Source organism: Heterodontus francisci, chromosome 13, assembly GCF_036365525.1.
Source record: "Heterodontus francisci isolate sHetFra1 chromosome 13, sHetFra1.hap1, whole genome shotgun sequence".
NCBI lineage: Eukaryota > Metazoa > Chordata > Chondrichthyes > Heterodontiformes > Heterodontidae > Heterodontus > Heterodontus francisci.
The window spans coordinates 28,874,030-28,883,503 of NC_090383.1; positions in this window are offsets into that span (position 1 = coordinate 28,874,030).

Below are 9,474 nucleotides of genomic sequence, written 5' to 3' on the forward strand. Positions count from 1 at the left end.
AAAAGGTGGTTCACCACCACCTTCCCATGGGCAATTAAGAATGGGCAACAAATTCTGGCCTTGCCAGAGATGAACGCAGTTCAAGAACGAATAAAAGAAAATTATGGTGGCATTTATTTTTTGTATTGTGGCCAAGTGAATGCTGTGATAGTCAGTGACAGTGGGAAGGCAAGGTATGAGCCTGTTGGTGAATGGGGAATTGGGGTTGCCATTACTGGTATCGCAATCAGATGAGTCAATCACAGAAAGTCCATCCAGAAAGGGGCTGTGTTGGTTGCTTCCTCCCTTCTTCCTCTTCCTTCTCCTCAGCTGGTGGCAAGGGCTGTGCTTCCATGATAGCAAGGTTGTGTAACATGTAGCAGACCACCACAAATCTTGATATGTGCTCTGTCGAATACTGCAGGGCTCCTCCAAAGTGGTCCAAGCAGTGAAAGTGCTGTTTCACACCCTAATGGTCTGCTTGATTTTGTGTGGCAGCATGCTCTCATTTGATGAATGCTGCCCACGTGCATGGTTGCACCCCAGAGGCAGGAGCCATGGGATTAAAAGATATTCCTTGTTGCCCAATATTACCCGCTGGTTTGTCATGGTGGCTCAAATGCAGATGGCACAACAGACTGCCACAGAATGAAAGTATCATGCCTGCTGCCAGGATACTAGGCATTGACTTGCATGATACTGTCAAGAAAACACAATATGTCAAATGAGAAATATTAATTCATCAGTTGGAAACTTACATTAACTTTTAATGGAAAAATTCTACAGTTAACTTTTAAATAACTGGCAGCCACGATGGCCACCGCAATTTGCATCTGAAACACCTTCGCACATTCCAAGGCCTCCAACAGGAGAAAGAAGTCTGAGAAGTCAGGACTCAGAACAATGGCTTGTTCGAAGTAATTGAGTTACCTAGGATTGCTTCATTAACATGGCAGTCAAGGCAATCCTGACACAGTGGACTGGATGTTACCAAGCCCACAACATTGGGCTCCGTGGCTGGTGGGGGGCTGGAAGATGGTTCCGGCAGAGGCTGACGTTGGGAGGGCCCAGCCCAATGCTTCCGCCGATGGCGAGGCTCCGTGGTGGCCCCCTGCCGCTGGGCGACGGAACTTCAATTTCCATATTTAAATCAATACAACAAGTTCATTTAAATATACTTAACGGCAATCTTCCGGTCCCGCTGCGATCATCAATGCGGTGGCCGGCACTCCCACGCCTTTAATTCCCTGTCTGTGGAAAGCAGGCATGACACTGGTGGGGAGCGGGGTTGAGTGAAGATGTTCAGTGCGGGGTGAGGGGGACAAGGTCAAATAAGCATCATCAGTGTAGGGGATGGTGGGAAGGGGTAAACTTTCAACTTTGCACAGTCTTGCGGGGGAAGGTCAGAATTCAAAGGTAAGTGTTTTGGTGGAGGGGAATGGGCAAATACCTAATGTAATTTTTATTGGGGGGTTGGAAAGGGGCATTACAAATTTATTTTGTAATTTTTGGGGAGGGTTCACTTTAAAAATTGAAATTTGCTGGCAGGGTTGTCTGCCCTTTAAAAATAGAAACATAGAAAATAGGAGCAGGAGTAGGCCATTTGGCCCTTCGAGCCTGTGATCATGGCTGATCATCCAACTCAGTAGCCTGTTCCGGCTTTCGCCCCATACCATTTGATCCCTTTAGACCCAAGAGCTATATCTAACTCCTTCTTGAAAACATACAATGTTTTGGCCTCAACTGCTTTATGTGGTAGCGAATTCCACAGGTTCACCACTCTCTGGGTGAAGAAATTTCTCCTCATCTCAGTCCTGAAAGGTTTACCCCGTATCCTTAGACTATGACCCCTGGTTCGGACTCCCCCACCATCAGGAACATCCTTCCTGTATCGACCCGATCAAGTCCTGTTAGAATTTTATAGGTTTCTATGAGATCCCCCCTCACTCTTCTGAACTCCAGCGAATATAATCCTAACCGACTCAATGTCTTCTCATACGTCAGTCCCACATCCCAGGAATCAGTCTGGTAAACCTTCGCTGCACTCCCTCCACAGCAAGAACATCCTTCCTCAGATAAGGAGACCAAAACTGCACACAATATTCCAGGTGTGGCCTTGCCAAGGCCCTGTATAATCGCAGCAAGACATCCCTGCTTCAGTACTCGAATCCTCTTGCTATGAAGGCCAACATACCATTTGCCTTTTTTACCGCCTGTTGCACCTGCATGCTTACCTTCAGCGACTGGTGTACGAGAACACCCAGGTCTCGCTGCATATTCCCCTCTCTCAGTTTATAGCCATTCAGATAATAATCTGCCTTCCTGTTTTTGCTACCAAAGTGGATAACTGCACATTTATCCACATTATACTGCATCTGGCATGTATTAACCCACTCACTCAACTTGTCCAAATCACCCTGAAGCCTCTCTGCATCCTCATCAAAACTCACCTTCCCACCCAGTTTTGTGTCATCTGCAAATTTGGAGCTATTACATTTAAATCATTAATATATATTGTGAATAGCTGGGGTCCTAGCACCGATCCCTGCGGTACCCCACTAGTCACTGCCTGCCATTCGGAAAAAGACCCATTTATCCCGACTCTTTGTTTCCTGTCCGCCAACCAATTTTCTATCCATTACAATACACTACCCCCAATCCATGCGCTTTAATTTTACATGCTAATCTCTTATGTGGGACTTTGTCGAAAGCCTTCTGAAAGTCAAATAAACCACATCCACTGGCTCCCTCTCATCAACTCTACTCGTTACATCCTCAAAGAATCCGAGTAGATTTGTCAAGCATGATTTCCCTTTCGTACATCCATGCTGACTCTGTCCGATTCTACCACTGTTCTCCAAGTGCTCTGCTATAAAATCTTTGATAATGGACTCTAGAATTTTCACCACTACCGACGTCAGGCTGGCTGGTCTATAATTCCCTGCTTTCTCTCTACCTCCCTTTTTAAATAGTGGGGTGACATTAGCTACCCTCCAATATGTAGGAACTGTTCCAGAGTCTATAGAATCTTGGAAGATGACCACCAATGCATCCACTATTTCTAGGGCCACTTCCTTAGGTACTCTGGGATGCATACCATCAGGCCCTGGGGATTTATTGGCCTTCAATCCCATTAATTTCCCCAACACCATTTCTCTGCTAATCCTGATTTCTTTCGGTTCCTCTCTCTCACTAAGCCCTGTGTTCCCCAACATTTCTGGTATGATATTTGTGTCCTCCTTTGTGAAGACAGAACCAAAGTATGCATTTAGTTGGTGAGCCATTTCTTTATTCCCCATAATAAATTCCCCTGTTTCTGACTGTAAGGGACCTACATTTGTCTTCACCAATCTTTTTCTCTTCACATACCTACAGAAACTTTTACAGTCAGTTTTTATGTTCCCCGCAAGCTTGCTCTTGTACTCTATTTTTCCCTTCTTTATCAATCCCTTGGTCCTCCTTTGCTGAATTCTAAACTGCTCCCAATCCTCAGGTCTGTTGTTTATCCTGGCAAATTTATATGCCTCTTCCTTGCATCTAATGCTATCTCTAATTTCCCTTATAAGCCATGGTTTGGCTACCTTTCCCGTTTTACTTTTGCACCAGACAGAGATAAACAATTGTTGCAGTTCATCCATGCACTCTTTAAATGTTTGCCATTTCCTATCCACCATCATCCCTTTAAGTAACGTTTCCCAATCTGTCATGGCCAACTCACGCCTCATACCTTCATAGTTTCCTTTACTAAAATTCAGGACCCTTGTCTCAGAATCAACGACATCACTCTCCATCTTGATGAAGAATTCTATCATATTATGGTAGCTCGTCCCCAAGGGGTCTCACACCACTAGATTGTCAATTCTTCCTCTTTCATTGCACAATACCCAGTCCAGGATGGCCTGTTCTCTAGTTGGTTCCTCAACGTATTGGTCCACAAAACCACTCCAAAAATTCCTCCTCTACAGTATTGTGACTAATTTGATTTACCTAATCTATATGCAGATTAAAGTCACCCATAATTATAGATGTTCCTTTATCGCATGCATCTCTAATTTCCTGTTAAATGCCATTCCCAAAACACCACTGCAGTTTGGGGGTCTATATTCAACCCCCACTAATGTTTTTTACCCCTTAGTGTTTCTTAGCTCGACCCATACAGATTCCACATCGTCAGAGCTAATATCTTTCCTCACTATTGCGTTAATTTCCTTTTTAACCAGCAATGCAACTCCACCACATTTTGCTTTTTGTCTGTCCTTCCTAAATACTGAATATCCCTGGATGTTCATTTCCCATTCCTAGTCACCTTGCAGCCATGTCTCCGTAATCCCAACTATATCATACCCGTTTACATCTCTTTGCGCGATTAATTCATCCACTTTATTGCGAATGCTCCGCGCGTTAAAGCATAAAGCCTTAAGGCTTGTCTTTTTAACATTACTTGTCCTCTTCCCAATATTTTTCACTGTGTCCCTGTTTGATTCTGGCCCTTGATTTCTCTGCCTATCACTTTTCTTATTCCCCTTACTGTCTTTTGTTCTTGTCTTTTATCCCCCCTCCTCTGACTCCTTGCAAAAGTTCCTATCCCCCTGCCATTTTAGTTTAAACCCTCCCCAACCACTCTAGCAAATAGTCCCCCTCGGACATCAGTTCCGGTCCTGCCCAGGTGTAACCCATCCAGTTTGTACTGGTCCCACCTCCCCCAGAACCGGTTCCAATGCCCCAGGAATCTAAAACCCTCCACCTCACACCATCTCTTTAGCCATATATCCTGCTATTTCTACTCTGACTAGCACGTGGCACTGGCAGTAATCCTGAGATCACTACCTTTGAGGTCCTACTTTTCAACTTACTTCCAAGCTCCCTATATTCTGCTTTTAGGACCTCATCTTTTTTTTTACCTATGTCGTTTGTACCAATGTGTACCATGACCACTGGCTGTTCACCCTCCCCCTTCAGAATGTCCTGTAACCGCTCTGAGACATCCTTGACCCCAGCACCAGGGAGGCAACATACCATCCTGAAGTCTCTTTTGCGGCCACAGAAACACCCATCTATTCCCCTTACAATTGAATCCCCTATAACTATTGCAGTCCCACATTTTTTACTCCTCCCCTGTGCAGCAGAGCCAACCGTGGTGCAACGAATTGGGCTGTTGCTGCTTTCCCCTGAGAGGCCATTCCCCCCAACAGTATCCAAAGCAGTATCCAAAGCATGTCGATGCACAGGCAGCTGACGCCATTGCTGGCAATGGACCAGCCTGCCCCTCCATGTGATTGGGGGAAGGTGGGGGGGGTGGTGGGCATGCCGCCTCGGCTATTTAAATGAGCCGCCACACAGGAGATCACGGCAGCTGTTCGGTGTGCGGCCCACATGTGCAGGCCGCCATTTTCTGAGCCCACCGCCGTGAGTGGTGGCGAGCTCTTAAAATCTAGCCCATTGACTTTGAAAGAGCAAACCCCTCCAAGTTTAAATATTGGCATCTTGGGGCATGTGGAGCCAATTCTGAATCTTGTATCTCATTAGAAGGTTCCAGAGAACACACTGAGGCACTCATGTTACCATCTGTCCATCTCTGAAAAAACTGGGAGTTTCCTGGAACAAAGAGACAAACAGTAACTGAGACGACAGCAGCAGAAAGGCTGTGTGCGTACCTCTTTCTCTCTCATTCTCTCTCCAGTAAACATCAAGTTTGAAAACAGTCTGTGGCTGTGGACCCTGCAAGCCTACAGATTGATACAGACACCAGGGGAAGACAGCCATCTACAAGTCTGCTCTAAGAAAACCCTGAGCCAGCCATAAAGTGCACTTTGACCAGCTGAAGACTTCAAGAATACAGCTTTAGCCAGAAGACCATCAAAGCATCCAACCTCACAGACTGCGTATTTAAGTTTCATTTATTCTGGACTCTAATTCAGCCACAAAACATACTTTCCACTCTGTTATCTATTTGTGTGTGATTCTCGTGAGAATTTGTGCATGAATGTGCAGTGTATTTTTTTTATTATTTTTAGATCGGGTTTAGATTGTTCAGTATAATAAACTCACCTCTTTCTTGTTTAAACTCAAGAAAACCTGTCTGATTGGTTCTTTCATGATCACATTAAAGGTAAAAGCTAAAACACGCACTGAGGTGGTAAGCACAACCACCATTTAAAAAGGGAATAAACCTTGTTACGGTCAAATCAGAGGAAGGGCAAGAGGGACCCCCTCCTCACTTGGCCGTAACAATATACTGTGTATGGTCACACACCACTGGATTTTTTTTTATTCATTCATGGAATGTGGACGTCGCTGGCTAGGACAGCATTTATTGCCCATCCCTAATTGCCCTTGAGAAAGTGGGGGTGAGCTGCCTTCTTGAACCGCTGCAGTCCTTGGGAGGTAGGTACACCCACAGTGCTGTTAGGAAGGGAGTTCCAGGATTTTGACCCAGCGACACTGAAGGAACGACGATACAGTTCCAAGTCAGGATGGTGTATGACTTGGAGGGGAACTTGCAGGTGGTGATGTTCCCATGCACCTGCTGCTGTTGTCCTTCGAGGTGGTAGAGGTCGCTGGTTTGGAAGGTGCTGTCTAAGGAGCCTTGGTGCATTGCTGCAGTGCATCTTGTAGATGGTACACACTGCTGCCACTGTGCGTCGGTGGTGGAGTGAGTGAATGTTTGTAGATGGGGTGCCAATCAAGCGGGCTGCTTTGTCCTGGATGGTGTCGAGCTTCTTGAGTGTTGTTGGAGCAGCACCCATCCAGGCAAGTGGAGAGTATTCCATCACACTCCTGACTGGTGCCTTGTAGATGGTGGACAGGCTTTGGGGAGTCAGGAGGGGAGTTACTCACCGCAGGATTCCTAGCCTCTGAACTGCTCTTGTAGCCACGGTATTTATATGGCTACTCCAGTTCAGTTTCTGGTCAATGGTAGCCCCTAGAATGCTGATAGTGGGGGATTCAGCGATGGTAATGCCATTGAATGTTAAGGGGAGATGGTTAGATTCTCTCTTGTTGGAGATGGTCATTGCCTGGCACGTGTGGCGCGAATGTTACTTGCCACTTATCAGCCCAAGCCTGGATATTGTCCAGGTCTTGCTGCATTTCTACATGGACTGCCTCAGTATCTGAGGAGTCGCGAATGGTGCTCCACATTTTGCAATCATCAGCGAACATCCCCACCTCTGACCTTATGATTGAAGGAAAGTCATTGATGAAGCAGCTGAAAATGGTTGGGCCCAGGACACTACCCTGAGGAACTCCTGCAGTGATGTCCTGGAGCTCAGATGATTGACCTCCAACAACCACAACCATCTTCCTTTGCGCTAGGTAAGACTCCAACCAGCAGAGGGTTTTCCCCCTGATTCCCATTGACTTCAGTTTTGATAGGGCTCCTTGATGCCATACTTGGTCAAATGCTGCCTTGATGTCAAGGGCAGTTACTCTCACCTCATCTTTTAAGTTCAGCTCTTTTGTCCATGTTTGAACCAAGGCTGTAATGAGGTCAGGAGCTGAGTGGCCCTGGCGGAACCCAAACTGAGCGTCACTGAGCAGGTTATTGCTAAGCCAGTGCCGCTTGATGGCACTGTTGATGACACCTTCCATCACTTTACTGATGATTGAGAGAAGGCTGATGGGGCGGTAATTGGCTGGGTTGGACTTATCCTGCTTTTTGTGTACAGGACATACCTGGGAAATTTTGCAGGGTACATGCCACTGTTGCAGCTGTACTGAAACAGCTTGGCTAGGGGCGCGGCAAGTTCTGGAATGCAGGTCTTCAGTACTATTGCTGGAATATTGTCAGGGCCCATAGCCTTTGCAGTATTCAGTGCCCTCAGTAGTCTCTTGATATCACATGGAGTGAATCGAATTGGCTGAAGACTGGCATCTGTGATGTTGGGGACTTCAGGAGGAGGCTGAGATGGATTATCAACTTGGCACTTCTGGCTGAAAATTGTTGCAAATGCTTGAGTCTTATCTTTTGCACTGATGTGCTGGGCTTCCCCATCATTGAGGATGGGGATATTTGTGGAGCCACCTCCTCCAGTTAGTTGTTTAATTATCCACCACCATTCACAGCTGGATATGGCAGGACTGCAGAGCTTAGATCTGATTTGTTGGTCATGGGATTGCTTAGCTTTGTCTATCACATGCTGCTTACGCAGTTTGGCATGCAAGTAGTCCAGGCTTGTAGCTTCACCAGGTTGACACCTCATTTTGAGGTTTGCCTGGTGCTGCTCCTGGCATGCTCTCTTGCACTCTTCATTGAACCAGGTTTGGTCTCCTGGCTTGATGGCAATGGTAGAGTGGGGGATATGCCGGGCCATGAGGCTACAGATTGTGGTTGAGTACAATTCTGCTGCTGCTGATGACCTACAGCGCCTCATGGATGCCCAGTTTTGCATTGCTAGATCTGTTCAAAATCTATCCCACTTAGCATGGTGGTAATACCACACAACACGATGGACGGTATCCTCAATGTGAAGGCGGGTCTTCGTCTCCACAAGGACTGTGCGGTGGTCACTCCTACCAATCCTGTGATGGAGAGATGCATCTGCTGCAGGCAGATTGGTGAGGACGAGGTCACGTATGTTTTTCCCTCGTGTTTGTTCCCTCAGCACCTGCCGCATATCCAGTCTAGCAGCTATGTCCTTTAGGACTCTGCCAGCTCGGCCAGCAGTGGTGCTACCGAGCCACTCTTGGTGATGGACATTGAAGTCCCCCACCCAGAGTACATTTTGTGCCCTTGCCACCCTCAGTGCTTCCTCCAAGTGGTGTTCAACACAGAGGAGTACTGACTCATCAGCTGAGGAAGGGCAGTAGGTGGTAATCAGCAGGACGTTTCCTTGCCCATATTTGACCTGATGCCATGAGACTTCATGGAGTCCAGATTAAATGTTGAGGACTCCCAGGGCAACTCCCTCCTGACTGTATACCACTGTGCTGCCACCTCTGCTGGGTCTGTCCTGCCAGTGGGACAGGACATACCCGGGGATGGTGATGGCAGTCTCTGGGACATTGTCCGTAAGGTATGATTCCGTTAGTATGACTATGTCAGGCTGTTGCTTGACTAGTCTGTGGGACAGCTCTCCCAACTTTGGCACAAGCCCCCAGATGTTAGTCATTTCCGGTGCTTCGGTCGATGACGGGTGGTCCATCCATTTTCATTCTTTTTTATTGACTTCATCACAGTTATGTACAACTGAGAGGCTTGCTAGGCCATTTCAGATGGCATGTAAGAGTCAACCACATTGCTATGGTCTGATGTCACATGTAGGCCAGACCAGTTATGGACAGCAGATTTCCTTCCCTAAAGGACATTAGTGAACCAGATGATGGGTTTTTACAATAATCGACAATGGTTTCATGGCCATCATTAGACTAGCTTTTAATTCCAGATTTTTTTTTCCACCTGGATGCTTCGGGAGTGGAATGCTTTTTAGTTGCGGTACATAAAAAAAGAAAAACTCACATTTATACAGTGCCTTTCAGAAGCTCAGGGCATCCCAA